The sequence below is a fragment of the Maylandia zebra genome, linkage group LG20 (genome assembly GCF_041146795.1).
Source record: "Maylandia zebra isolate NMK-2024a linkage group LG20, Mzebra_GT3a, whole genome shotgun sequence".
Classification (NCBI taxonomy): Eukaryota; Metazoa; Chordata; class Actinopteri; order Cichliformes; family Cichlidae; genus Maylandia; species Maylandia zebra.
In genome coordinates, this window is record NC_135186.1 from 20,813,571 (window position 1) to 20,828,357 (window position 14,787).

Genomic DNA, 14,787 nt, shown 5'->3' on the forward strand with positions numbered 1-14,787 from the left:
CCAGCTGTGCCAGAGTGACCGAGCCCCAGGCCAAGAGGCTGAGGGCAGCCCACCCCGAGCGAGCCCCAGGCTCCAGGCCCCGACAAGCAGCCACGAAGGAGTGAGCCGGTGTGTACCTGGATGCCCATCCCCAGACACAAAGAACCACCAACTCACCGATGTCTGAGGGCGTCTGCCACCGGCAGGGGAAGTGGTGGGGGGAGATAGGCCTCCATACCTTGGAGGGCCTGAGATGTCCCTAGAGATGTGGCGTCTGATACCCAACCTGACATATAGACACAGACATACAGGCACACACAGATACAAACATCCATTCCCACCCTCATGCTCTCATATGCAATTACTCAACACTCACCCATTGTGGAGACAGACATAAAGAGACACTGTACACACAATCACACTCCCCAAGCGTACTCTATACCCCAGGTCTAGGTACCCTTGCCCCTGGAGGGGGAAACTGCACCCAGACCCAGGTAGTGTTACCCTTTTCCCTGGGCCAACAGGGAAAAGGGCAACTCAGTCATGAAGTGGCAGGTCTGGAATGATACGCTTCTCCTGATGGACAAGTCTGGGTTTAGCAGTTGCCAGTATGTGTCTAACTGCAAGTGTAACTGCAAGTGTACACTCTACCCAAGTGTAAAGGTTGGTGGAGGGGGGTTTATGGTGTGGAGCTGTGCTTCAGGAGTTGGCCCCTCTGTTCCAGTGACAGGAACCCTTCATTCTTCAGCATTCCAAGACATTTTAGACAGTTTCATGCTCCCAGCTTTGTGGGAACAGTTTGTGGATAGCCCTTTTCTGTTCAGACATAACTGTGGACCAGTGCACAAACCAAGGTCCGTAAAGACATGGATGTCAACTTGACTGGCCCCTTGAACCAGATAGAACAGCTTTGGGCTGAATAAGAGCAGAACTGCAACCCAGGCCTTTTCCCCATATACATCTCCTTTTTAATCAGATTTTAGGAAATGTTTGAATTTCAAAGATAAACTGACATCCATAAAACAGTCACATGCAATGAAATTGCATTTTATGAAATTAAGAGAGAGACCTTTTCCTGTTTGTTACAGCTGTAAAGTGGGCCTGAATGCATTCATTGAGCAGTGTGTATGTTCACTCAAGCTTCAACAACCTCCTGCTCTGTCCTGTTGATTTGCCATCAACCAGAATGAAGTTGGCTTGCAATCACATCCATTACACAAATGCAGCTTGTGGATTTGGCAACACCACTAGCACATGTAAATTCAAAGTGCACAGAAAAGGTGCAGAGTTTAGTAAGTATCTTAAGTATAAGATACTTATATTTAGTTGCCAGTCCAATTAGAAAGCAAGAGGATCTAAGTATAAACACTCTATCCTCACAGGACAGCCAAGGCCAATCTAGATCTAGGGTAACATATAGATGTGTGACAAATTATATAACAAATATCAACTCTAGACCCTTCAGCATGGGAATGTGGTAGTTAGTTTTGCTTTTTTCATTCATTTTCACTGCTTTTCAATATAAAACTCATCTGGCTATGGGACTGGTCTCTTCCAAAATTAACACCCTTTGAATATTGTGGACTGATGTGCACAGCATTGTCATCATCAGAACACCAAATGAGGGAATATCTATGGCAAGTGTGAGGTTCCACTCCTCCAGCAGGATCAGTGTCAGGGAGCACCGAGACTGTCAACACGTCACACGAGACAAACTGGGTTAGGAAGGGCCTGCTGCTGCTGAGATGCAGAAAACGGTGTCTGTGTTAGCAGTTAATGTTTTTTACATGCTGTGTGACTGTAGCTCAGCAGGTAGATCTGTTATCTACTAAGGTCGGTGGTGCAATCGTTAGCTACTCCAGTCTGCATGGGCAAGATACCGACCCTAAGTTACACTCTGATAAAGCCATCAGAGTGTAATTCAACTTTGTGTTATATGAATATAATAATAAAATAATACGGGAATAAGATTAGAATACATAAATGAGAATATACATACATATGTGCATAATACTGCAAGCTAACCTGTTTATCCAGCACAAAGCTACGGAGTGTTTTCATGACTGATTAACAAAGTTAGTCTACGTCAGTTTGCAGGAGACTTCACAATGTGAAAATGTATAATTTATATAGAACATTTAAACATTATAATTTAATACAATACTTGAGATGTAATCAAAACACCTTCTATAGAGATCGACTATGTGAATGAAAATGATAACATTACATGTAATTTTTAAATTTGAAGTTTATTAAGTACTACTACCTTTAATATGAGCTCTGTTCTTCCTCTCCTCTGGTCTTGGGCACATACTCGACAGGCAGACATATATTCACGGTCCCTCAGTCCTATTCACAGACCGGGGGATCATGACATGTACGCATTTGGAGTCCTGTGCACATTCTGGTGTGTGAATTAGCACGTGATCTGAGAGTGAGAATAATATTTTAAGGGATTAGTGAATCCATACATTTAGAATCAATGTATAACAAGTTTTTAACTTAGTGTTAACTTGGCATCTGACAGTGATTATTGAGTTTATTTAGTTACTGTTCCATCAGCTCTGTATGTAGAAGCCACTGGCTAAACTGAAAGAATGAGCCCTAAAGGCTTTGATAGTGACAGTTGGGCTTTATTTGGTAGCACTTTACAACCATTTCACACTGTTAAGCATTAGTTAAGTATTAGTAAGGTTTTGTAACTCAGTAACCCTCCAACAGATATGCATAGTTATATATGCATACACACACATATACACATACAAACATACACATACATATACACTTACAGTGTGTAAATACGGGTAAGAACATCAGACCAAAGACCCCCAGTAATATTGTATTTTAATAATATATGTCATGTTTTAACATGTAACATAATATTACACAATATCACAGAAGCTCTTCATTTGCATGTCAGAATGTTTTAATCTAATCTAAGTTGTCAGGCAAATACTAGTAAAAACTTAAGGTTATGTATATAACCCCGGTTCTCTGAGTAGCATGAGTGAGTGTCTCACTATGGGGAACGCCTCCTGCGTGACCTCATCAGAAGCTCAAATACCATTACGCCAGCCCTTACAGGCTGGCTAGGTAACGCCCATGTCAGGAGGGGCCAGTGCCTCCCTATATAATAGGCTGACATAGCGTCAGATGTCATTCAAAACAAGCCCACCTCTTCCTCGCTTCCATAGCAAGGAGGGCGGTCTGGTGAGACACTCACTCATGCTACTCAGAGAACCGGGGTTATATACATAACCTTAAGTTCTCTTTCATAGCATTCGTTTCGTGTCTCACTATGGGAGAAATACTGACTCCCGGATTGCCAGACATGCCTGTTAAGAAGACAACTGTCCCCAACAGCACTTCACAGGGGAGAGGCCCCCACCCGGGAAGAACCTGCACGGAGGACTGAACGCGCTAGGTTAGGTGCTGTCACATCTAACCTGTAAAACCTAGCAAATGTATGAGGTGAAGTCTAGCATGCAGCTGCACACACCTCCTGAATAGAAACTCCCCTAAAGAGAGCCCATGAGGTCGCCAGACCTCTAGTGGAATGTGCACGTAAGCCAGCAGGGGGCTGAAGGCCCCTGCTAGTATAGGCCAGGGCAATTGCTCCTACAATCCAATGGGAGAGGCGCTGTTTAGACACAGGCTTTTCCATATGTGGTTTAGCCCAGGACACGAACAGCTGGTCACTTTGTCTGACACTCTGGGTTCGGTCCATGTAAATGCGCAGAGCACGGACTGGACATAAGGTATGCAGCCGCTGTTGCTCCTCTGAGGAGAAAGGCGGTGGGCAAAAGGCCGGCAGTTCTATTGGTGAACATGTGCCGACAACCTTCGGGACAAAGGCAGGGTGAGCCGCATACTGACCCTCGTATTATCCGAGGAGAACTGAATGCATGACTGATGCACTGAGAGAGCGTGGATCTTTCCCACACGTTTAGCAGAAGCTAAAGCAATTAATAGAGCCGTCTTCAAGGACAGAAATTTTAACCCAACCTGTTCCAGGGGTTCAAATTGGCAACAGGAGAGCGCAGCCAACACTGTGGGAAGGTCCCACGATGGAGCCAACAGCCTAGACGTAGGCAATTTACGCCGTGCACCCTTCATGAAACGGCATATTAAGGGATGCTGGCCAACAGTCTTTCCCTCAAAACCAATATGGCAGGCTGAAATTGCTGCCAAATACACCTTGATGGTGGAGAAGGCTTTACCCCTATTAATCAGGGCCTGAAGAATCACAGCCACAGAGCACTGAAAAGGGATGGCCTGTGATTCTAAGCACCAGCTTTCAAACACACGCCACTTGTGCTCATATAGCGTCCTAGTAGACGATGCCCCAGAACACTGAATAGTGTCGATAACACTATGAGGGAGCCCCACCGTGTTCAGGTTAAACCACCCACGGGCCAAGCCCATAGAGCTAGCCTCTCTGGGTGGGGGTGGAATATTCCCCCCTGTGTCTGAGACAGGAGGTCTCTGCGTAGTGGTAACGGCCAAGCACAGCTGCTGAAAAATCACCGCCAGCCAGTGCTTCCCTGGCCAGTGCGGGGCTATCAGGATCATATAGTGACTTCTCCCCCTCACTCTGGCCAGAGTTGGAGAAATGAGGGCCACTGGGAAAAGCATAGAGGAGGGTTCTCGGCCACTCGTGAGCTAGGGCATCCACCCCGAGTGGAGCTCTCTGATCGTGCAGCGAGTAAAACAGGGGACACTGAGCATTCTCCCTGGATGCATAAACGTCCACGGTCGCCTGACCGAATCGCAGCCAGATCTGCTTCACCACCTCTGGGTGAAGCTTCCAGTCCCCATACAGTGGGTTGCCCCTGGAGAGAAGATCTGCTCCAAAGTTCAAGACCCCCGGCACGTGAGCTGCTCTCAGTGACAGCAGGTGGACACTGCTCCAGACTATCAGTCTGTGTGCCAGTGTGTGTAACTTGGGGGGACCCCAGACCCTGCTGTCTGTTGATGTAGGCCACAACAGTGGAATTGTCCAACCTCACTAAAACATGATGACCTCACAGCCAAGGGAGAAAGTGTTTTAGCGACAGGTGAACCACCAGCAGTTCCAGACAGTTTATGTGGGTGGAGCGCGTGTGAGGGCCCCATTCCCCATTCACTGTCCTGCCCTCGTGGGTGCCCCCCCCCTCACCCGGAGGGAGTCTGGGCTGAGCCCTATGAAAGTAATGCATTGAGTTGGCGTCAATGTGCTCTTTTTCCATGAGCGGGGCCACTGCTGCCTCGGTGCACGTCACACACCCTCGGGCTCAGTGAGAGACCAAAAGGCAGGGCTACACACTCTTATGCTATCCCCTGGAAAGCAAATCTTAGATACTTTCGGCGTGGGGGATATATGGGGATGTGGAAATAAGCATCCCTCAGGTCGATCGATGTGAACGAGACGCCTGCTTGTACAAACCGTAGCAGCGAGGCATGCATCAACATCCTGAACTTGTATGTCCTTCAATGCCGGTTCAGGGCACGGAGATCCAGAATGGCTCTCATCCCCCTCCTCCCTTTCTTTGGCACAAGGAAATACCTTGAATAAAATCCGCTGTGCATTTCCTTGGGAGGGACAACTCCTATAGCTCTTTTGTCTCTCAAGGTGGAAATTTCCTCCAAGAGAAAACTGACGCCCAGAGCATGAGAGTAAATGATTTCTTTGAAATGTGGTGGAGCGACATTGAATTGCAGCCTGTAGCCCTATTCCAGTGTCTTCAACACCCATGCTAACTGAGCACAGGTGGCCCAGCTCTTCATGCGAAGAGACAGAGGGCTCACTGGCCACTCCACCGAAGATGGCGTTTTGGCGCCCCCTTGTGGTCGCAGCGCGAACCATACGCCATTTCGGTGTCCCGTCACCTCTGTCACAGGCGAGCGAGGTGACGGGCTCATCTGCGTCATCACAGCCGTGGAAACGCGAGTCTCCACGGGCTGCGTTATGGCAGACGTTGCTCTTGTTTTTCAACTTTTTTTATTTTTTTTTTTAATGTGTTTTGCAACACTCGACAGCGCCCTCGGCAAACTGCCTGGATGCGCGTGTCGGGGCTTTTTAATACAGAATGCACGAAATAAGTGCTAGTGAAACAATACTGTGAACTTTGGCTCTCTTTCCCTCTGGCGGGTCCGGTGACAGGAACGCCGGCCCGAGTTAAGCACTCTGTGTTGAACTCGCTCTGGAACGGAGCTGGGAGGCGGCAGGGCGGCCCATGAAGGGGGGAAACTGGGTTCGCTCCCGCCTAGAGGAGAGGCTGTCAGGCCGGCCGCTTCTTCCTCCTCACGATCGCGGCAGCGGGGGGAGGAGGAGGGGCCGCTTGAGGTCTGGCCTGGGGAGACTGCTTCCGAGTCCATGGATTCTTAGGGGCCCCGGCAGCCTCGGGGGCTGCCTGCGTCTTAGGCACTTTGGGAATCCTGAAAGCGGGGACCGGGCGAGACGCTGCCTGCGCGAATGACTGGCGCGGCGCTGCTGGGGTGGCGTGCTGGGCCCTCCTCGGCAGGCAGAGTTTCAGAGCCTCATCATCTCTCTTTTTCTCCTCACATCTCTTCTGCATGGATGTAACAGCCGCACCGAAGAGACCTTGAGGGACGACAGGGGTGTCGAGGAGTTCCTCTTTCTCCTTGGTGGTCAGGTTGGTGAGCCCGAGCCAGCGTGCTCGCTCCTGAAGAACCATGAGGCCCATGGCTCTCCCAGTAGCCTGTATGGCTACCTTGTGGAGGCGAAGGACGTGGTCAGTTATAACGCAGATTTCTTCCCACACTGTGGTATCTGTGTTAGCTGTCATGTCCTCTTCTAGCTCAGCTTGGTAAGCCATTAGCATAGAGGAGGCGTTGTGGGCTCTTACTGACAGAGCCGCTGCCTTGTAGCACTTATCTGTAAGGCTAGACTGGAAGCGGTCTGCTTTGGAGGGGAGAGACGGGGCCGATGAGGACAGAGACGTCTTCGGGTGAAGATGGCTCGCTACCAACGGCTCCACTTGTGGCATCTGGCGGAGGCCGACAGACTCCATCCCCTCACAATCCAACAGGGAGCTCCCCGCGATGGGGTGTTTCTCGCTGTAAGGTTTTGCTTTCCACGTCACCGCTATCTCATCGAGTAGCTCGGGAAAAACAGGCAACACATGCTTCCCCGTCTTTTTTGCCTTCGGCAATTTCTTACCGTCAAAACGAGACTTTACAACCTCTATTTGTATGGCGGGCCACGGGATGTTGAGCCTAGCGGCTGCGCGCTTGCACATGTCCTGCATGTCGAGATCCAGGGGAGACGGCGGTGTCGGTTTTTCAACCTCGCCGGTAGCCGAGGGCTTTGCAGCCCAGCTGATGCTAGCCAAGGAGGTGGAATCTTCCTCCTCGCCGTCGTCAGACAGCAGGAGGTCCGAGTCCGCCGACTCATCTCCGTCCTCGTTAGCATCTCCTCCCCAGGTGACTCCAGCATCGGGGAAAAACACACGATCTCCGTGTGCTTCCAGCGACGGGAAAGCGGTCGCGATGGGCCGAGGGTCTGCCTCTGCCCAGCTCGGCCCTGGCGTTGCGGCCAAATCATCGGCCATCTCAATTTCTCCTTGCGCCGCAGCAGCCTCACACAGCAAAGGGTCGCCAGCCGACAGGTTAGCCTGGCGAGCTAACCTGCGGCGGAGTAGTTTGCGTGGGAAAGCTGCGCAGTGGATACAGTCTTGTGCGGGTGTCAAGGCAGCCTGAGCGTGAGATAAACCCAGGCATGCCGCACACACGGGGTGTGTATCCCAGGCAGAAATCTTCTTGCCGCAAGGACAAAGTTTTGCAACTTCGTTGGCCGTCGTAGCCATGGTTAGCTAGAGGGCCGCACACGTTAGCGAGACTGACACTGAGTGCGGAGAATATTGCTATTCCTCGCTAACGTGGGGTGAAAAGTGTTGCTACTTTTCTACAGGTATTGCTACCTAATGTGTAAAACCGCTAGCGTCGAAGGGTATCGCTACCTGATGGTGAAGCTAGGGTACCTTTATTAGCAAAGTGTTGCTACTTCGCTTTCGGGAAATATTGCTACTTCCCTGGGTGAAAGTATTGCTACTTGGCACCAGCACTAGCTACAGAACAGTATTGCTACTGCTTGTATGCTAGTGGACAACTGAAAAGCTGGGAACAAAGCGCCCGGCGACCGAGTTGTTCACTCGAATCTGTGGACAGTTTAGCTTTAGCACCCAATAGCACAGTTGTCTACAGGCTTCTGTGAGAAGCGAGAAGAGGTTTTTGAATGACATCTGACGCTATGTCAGCCTATTATATAGGGAGGCACTGGCCCCTCCTGACATGGGCGTCACCTAGCCAGCCTGTAAGGGCTGGCGTAATGGTATTTGAGCTTCTGATGAGGTCACGCAGGAGGCGTTCCCCATAGTGAGACACGAAACGAATGCTATGAAAGAGAACCACAGCGTAGGTTCTGTCTGCTCACACGCTGGTCGGCTGTGGTTTCTTTTAAAACTGCAGGAGCACATCTGAAGATTTCAGTGTCATCACATTATACATCACTGTGTTTGGGGCTTTAACTGTGAAACACATGCATATTCTGCACACTGAACCCTCCCCTGCAATAAAAAGTAATAATGATGCTAAAGTGCACAAGGGCATTACAAACCATGCAAAGTGACGCTGGTCTTAATATGTCGTGTGCTCCTGCAGCTGTTGATGTAATATCCTGTTCCTGTTATTTATAGCTGCCAAGAGGGAGTTCAGTACTCTGTTTCACACTCTCTCTATCACACACACACACACACACACACACACACACACACACACACACACACACACACACACACACACACACACACACACACTTATTCTCAGAGAACAACAAACTTCAGCTACAAGCTTTCTCTTTTAAAGGTACGTCTAATCTGAACAATGTCACATTTCTCAGGCAGACTTTCATCTTGCATTGACATCTCAGTAAACTGTCATTACCTGCTTCCACCCTTATATCTTGAGCTTTCTAGAGAAATCCTCATACCAGTTGTCAGGATTTCTGTCTGCAGTGTTATCATTATTAAAAAGTGAAAAAACATCTTATCCTTATCAACATCTCTACAAGATCATCAGACAGCAAACGGTTTCAAACCAGGTGATCTGACACTGTGAAAACTGAAGGTTTAGACTGTCAGAAGAATGAGACGACCTCATTAGAAACTTTCATGTTAAATTCAATTCAGTTTGATTTATACAGCGCCAAACACAACAACAGTCGCCTCAAGGTGCAAATGAACTATTGTTAAAAATGACTTTTCCACTGGGATATGAATAATTATAACTCATCCTTCTGGGTCTGAAATTGTATGATTATCCCTATATCTCCTAACACTTACCGAGGTTTCCTCCTGGAAAAAAAGTGGAATTACACATCTTTGTCACGTCATCCAAAGTAAACAGTAGTCATTGTGGTTGTTCATGGTGGGTCAGTGGTCGTGGATATTGCCATTATTGTTGGCATTATTGTGGTTATTGGTGATGATGCTGATGTTGCTTTGACTGTTGTCCTCGTTTTTATAGTTCTCTCATGGATTGCATTGATCATGACTGAATGGAACACCCTCACACTCACACTTGTATTGTTTTTCCTACCGGCTCTGTCTCCTGTGCACATTTCCTAATAAATGTGCAGACATGAAAGTTTCTTTTTTTTAAAGAAACTTTCAAGTAGATATAGAATAAATTTATTAGGGTTCGAGCACTAAAACTCCCAGAGCCATTTTGTATCTACTCTGTTTATTTTTTCGTCACATGAATTTCCTTTTGTGTGTGTGTATGACTGCGTAATGTGTAATGTTTGTGACAGCGTTTCAGTAATGTGTGTGAGAGCGTTTCTGTATTGTGCGTGAGAGCGTTTAAGCAGTGTGTGTGACAGCGTTTCAGTATTGTGTATGAGAGCGTTTCAATTGTGTGTGTGAGACCGTTTCAGTATTGTGTGTGTGAGAGCGTTTCAGTAATGTGTGTAAAAGCGTTTCAGTAATGTGTGTGAGAGCGTTTCCGTAATGTATGTGTGAGAGTGTTTCAGAAATATGTGTGAGAGCGTTTCAGTAATGTGTGTAACTGCATTTCAGTAATTTGTGTTAGAGCGTTTCAGTAATGTGTGTGACAGTGCTTCAGTAATGTGTGTGAGAGCGTTTCAGTAATGTGTGTAACTGCATTTCAGTAATTTGTGTTAGAGCGTTTCAGTAATGTGTGTGAGAGCATTTCAGTAATGTGTGTGAGACCGTTTCAGTAGTGTGTGTGAGAGCGTTTCACGTTTAAAATCACTGTCCATTTTAAAACCCAGGTCGGTAACAACAGGTTTAAAATAGACTTCCAAATCTACAGAGGAGAAGTCAGAGGGACCACTGGGTCCAAACACCAACACCTCTGTTTTATTTTTATTAAAATGTAAAATGTTTAGAGCCAACCAGGCTTTAATGTCATGTAGACATGTCAAGATAGGGTTTATGGAGATGTCATCCTTCTGCTTTAGTGGCAAAAAAATTTGGCAGTCATTGGCATAACAATGAAAAGAGATCCCATGTCTTCTAAGGATGGAACCCAGAGGCAATAAATACAGTAAAAACAGCAGTGGCCCTAAAACTGAGCCCTGTGGGACGCCGCATGACAGAGAAACAGAAGATGATTCGGAACCGAGAAGGCTGGCAGAGACAGTTCTCTTGGCCAAATAAGACCTAAGCCAATTAAGTGCAGTGCCACCAATACCCACAGGATCATTTAATCGAGAAATTAGAATATTGTGGTCTACTGTGTCAAAGGCAGCAGCTAGGTCAAGCAAGACCAGAACAACATGGTTACCAGAATCACATGCCAGAAGGATGTCATTAAAAACCCTTAATAATCCTGATTCTGTGCTATAAAGGGTTTAAAAACCTGACTGAAAAACCTCAAGGATGCCATTATCATCTAGAAAATCTTTCAGTTGACTAAAAACAATTTTCTCTAAAACCTTGGAAAGTAAAGGCAGCTTATAATTGGCTAAAACTGTGTGATCAAGGCCAGGTTTATTAAGCAATGGCTGCACTACTGCATGTTTGAAATTTGCAGGAACCACACTAGAAGACACACTGCTGTTAATAATGTCAAGGACATACTGTCCTATACTAGGAAAAATTTCTTTAAAGAATTCTGGAGGGAAAGGATCCTGTGGGGAACCTGCGGGCCTTATACGGCAAACCACATCCTCTAAAGTGGAGAGTGTCACAAAATCAAACTGAGTAAAAACGGCAGTGCAAGGGACAGAGACAGAGGGGTCAGAGTCAGGAGCTGACACCTGCAGTTAATCCTTTTCCCACCTCCATTCTGCTCGATGATATTCCCTCTTAACAGCACCAGTGCTCTCATTAAACCAAGGCTCGGGTTTAGCCTTGGGCTGCCTGGTTTTTAAAGGAGCTACATAGACTATGATTGTTTGACAGCAAGTATAAAACCAGGAATTAGGCTCTTCTGTGTCAGAGGAGACGGGCCACCGAGCTGATTAAAAGCAACAGAAAATTGTGCGGCAGTGGAGGGATTAATAACCCGACAGCGCCGAGCAGAATTGCCAGATTTAACTGCAGTATGTTTAAAAACAACGTTGAATAACACAGGCATATGATCTGAAAGTGCACACTCACAAATCTCCAGGTTAGTGACGGGCAGATCATATGACAGGACAACCCATATGGAAAAGATATATATAAATCTTATAAAGTTTGTATCTGTCTTGTGTGAAACTTGTATGAAAAGCATACAAGAGTGAAAACAGATATAAGAGCCCTTGGAAATGTATATAAATGAAACTTGTATGTTTTGGATACTTACTAAAACAATATATGAAAGTGGCCACTTTCATGAGTAAATCATATAAGCCTTATATGATTCACTAGATGAAGTAAGCCAAATCTTATGCAAGTCTTTTAAGTTTTTCTATTTTTTTTCGATATGGGAAGATCCAGAGTGTGTCCGTGCTCATGTATTGTGTGTGAGAGCGTTTCAATAATAATGTCCCTTACAGTACATCATAGACAGGCACCAAGCAAATGGTGGACACCAGAGGTGAGGGGAGCCATTAGAGCAGGGCGATATGACTAAAAATATTTATCACGATATACATTTGAAAATTTGCGATAACGATATAACTGATGATATAATTGACACTAGACAAAATACTTTACAACATCACAATTTTATTAGTGCAAACAAAAAAACATCTATGTATTTTCACTTAAACAAACAGCTGTATTTTATGTGCATTAAAGTTATATAAAATTTAACAGTGCAAATGCAAATTCCTTGCTGACAGTTTACCCAAAAGGCATTTCCAGTGGAAATTGGCCGATATAGCCTCAGCATAACCATGTATAATATCCACAAAACTTAAAAAGAGGTTATACACACACACAATGGTAATATTATGTTGAAGCACAGTACGTATCACTCCGCGAGGCTCCTGCCTACGGTAGCTGTAATGCTCCGACAATCCATCTAGCGGTGCGGGTTCGTAGCTTAGCAAAGTCGTACTAAAACATTTGACAGATTTTCGAGCGCCGTGTACATAAAATCGTTTCGAGGTCAGTAAACACAACCAGAGTTCATACATAAGGCACACGGGATTATAAGGGGCACTGTCGACTTTCAGAAAAATCAAAGGATTGACTTTAAGTGTGCCGTATTTTCCAAAAAACACGGTAATAACAACAGCCCGCTAGCATGCTCTACCAAAAATAGTGCTTTGTTGTGTATCTGACGGATGAAAGCCAAACCAGTTCCACACTGAAGTTGCAGCAATTTTACAAGCCAATTCTGGTTCATCAGAATCAGAATCAGAATACTTTATTCATCCCGAGGGAAATTAGGGTTACAGCGAGCAGCACGCTAATGGCGCATGCGCACTTACAAAGGAACCTTCTGACCAACTTTACACAAACATCACATTGGGCAGACATGTCAGAAAGGTAGGCTGATAGGAAAAAACAACGAAAATACACTACATGAGGTAAGAGGAGGAGAAAAAAAACTCCACTCAGACTGAGCTCCTAGTGGGAGAACAGTTTGATAACAGAAAAAACACCTCAGCACAAAAGCACATGACTATCAATACACCATAGAAACACAAGACAAGCAACAGGGGCGGGTAAAGGGTGAGAGAGAGCCGGTGTAGACAGCGCATCCGGTCCTGCAGCATCTGTGCTGGTCCAGTTGACTGCTATCTTCCCCGGTAGGGCACAAGCATTGAAGGCGTTGGAAAGGGAGGGGGGATGAGTGAGTGCTTATCAGTGTAAGTGTATGTGTGTGCGTGTCCATAGTTTAGCTGAGACAGTGTCCTTCGGCCTATCAGGCTAAGTAAACAGTCCTCCAGCCAATCCAGGTGTCCTTGCATGGGGTGGGAAGAATAGCCGTAACACAGTCATTATCAGGGAGTGATTGTTCGGCTCCAGCCTTGGGCCTGCAGCTGGCGCCGTGATGGGGATCCGCAATGTTTATGTTGGTTTTGTTCATTTCCATGCGAGCAGCCCAGGAGAATTTTTCAGGCTGCTCTTTAACACTCCGACACTGGCCTCTCGATCTCCCGTTGGAGAGCCGCGAGCCTCCCCATGATGGTATCAAACTTCTGTTCCATGGTGTTATCGTTCTTTTGATTCCGAGACCTCACAACTGCAGTGATCCGTTCCGCGATGTTTTCCAACTGTCGCTCAAGGGTCTCATTTTGAGCAGGCCTCTCTCTGATGTTTCCCCTCATACGCTCAATGGTGTTGTTTTGAGCCTTCACAGCAGCTGCAAGCGTCTCCAAGGTGTTGACCATATTACGTTCGTTGTGAGAGGTTGCGCCTCGTTCCATTTCAATTCCAGCGGGCAGCCTTGGGGGGGGTTTGAACAGCCGGTTCCGCTCTCTTATTTCTCCGATAAACCAGGGCTAAGCCAACTCCGATCAGCATGAACCCTGTTATCATGGTTCCGAATAGGTAGATATCTTCAGCGTCCTCGATCAACAGTCCCGCCAGGCACATGATCCTCCAGTTCTGCCACCCGTCCATCGTGTATCCGGCAGGGAAAGTCCCTCCAGGGCACTCAGGCTCTCCATTTAAAAAAAAGAAAAAAAAAAAAAAAAAGAGAGAAAAGGGTGTCAATAGCATTCAGAGACCAGTTGATCATCCGTTTCATTCAACGATCCACGTTCGCCCTTCACATTCTCCGTTGCCGTCATGCTTTTTCCGCCATGTGCGTATGAAAACAAAGGCACTGCGCATGCGCGTTTTACCCATATTCTATCGCGATATTTCATTTTCCTATCATTGCCCAACATTATACCGATATTACTGTGAACAGTAGGATATTCTGGGAAGATGGCGGAGTGAGCGGTTCAACTTGAGTGGGCTCCGAGGCTTTTCCTGAAAAGAACCTCCTTTATGTCTTGACCGCAATCAAGTAAACCGGAATTAGAAGCAGACTAGTTATACTTCATCTCTAAAACTCAAAAACGTCCTCCCTGTGTTTCTCTCCGTCATTCTCGGCCACCTTCTCCGAAGCGGCGAAATGGCTAACATTAACAAAGATCATGGCTACCACCTAGCGGCTCTTCGACAGGCGTGCGACGAAGAAGATATTGAATGGATGGATCAGCAGCACGACTTATCACAAGACAGACCGCAAGCTGATCGACACCACACACCGGTTAAAAGTCCTGTTAAGATCTCCAAATTCTTTGAATCTTTGGGCTGAAGGAAGGACAATACTCGGTGTATAAATGCTCAATCAACAATCATTTATTTCCATACAATGAGCATAAACCATCCGGATGGGGAGACATGCATGCAGAGG

General features: G+C 46.6%; 1 pseudogene; it reads right to left on the bottom strand.

Moving 5' to 3' along the window:
• Positions 1 to 4,373: 4,373 nt before the first annotated feature.
• On the bottom strand, positions 4,374 to 5,207 carry LOC143414297 (uncharacterized; annotated as a pseudogene).
• Positions 5,208 to 14,787: the final 9,580 nt, after the last annotated feature.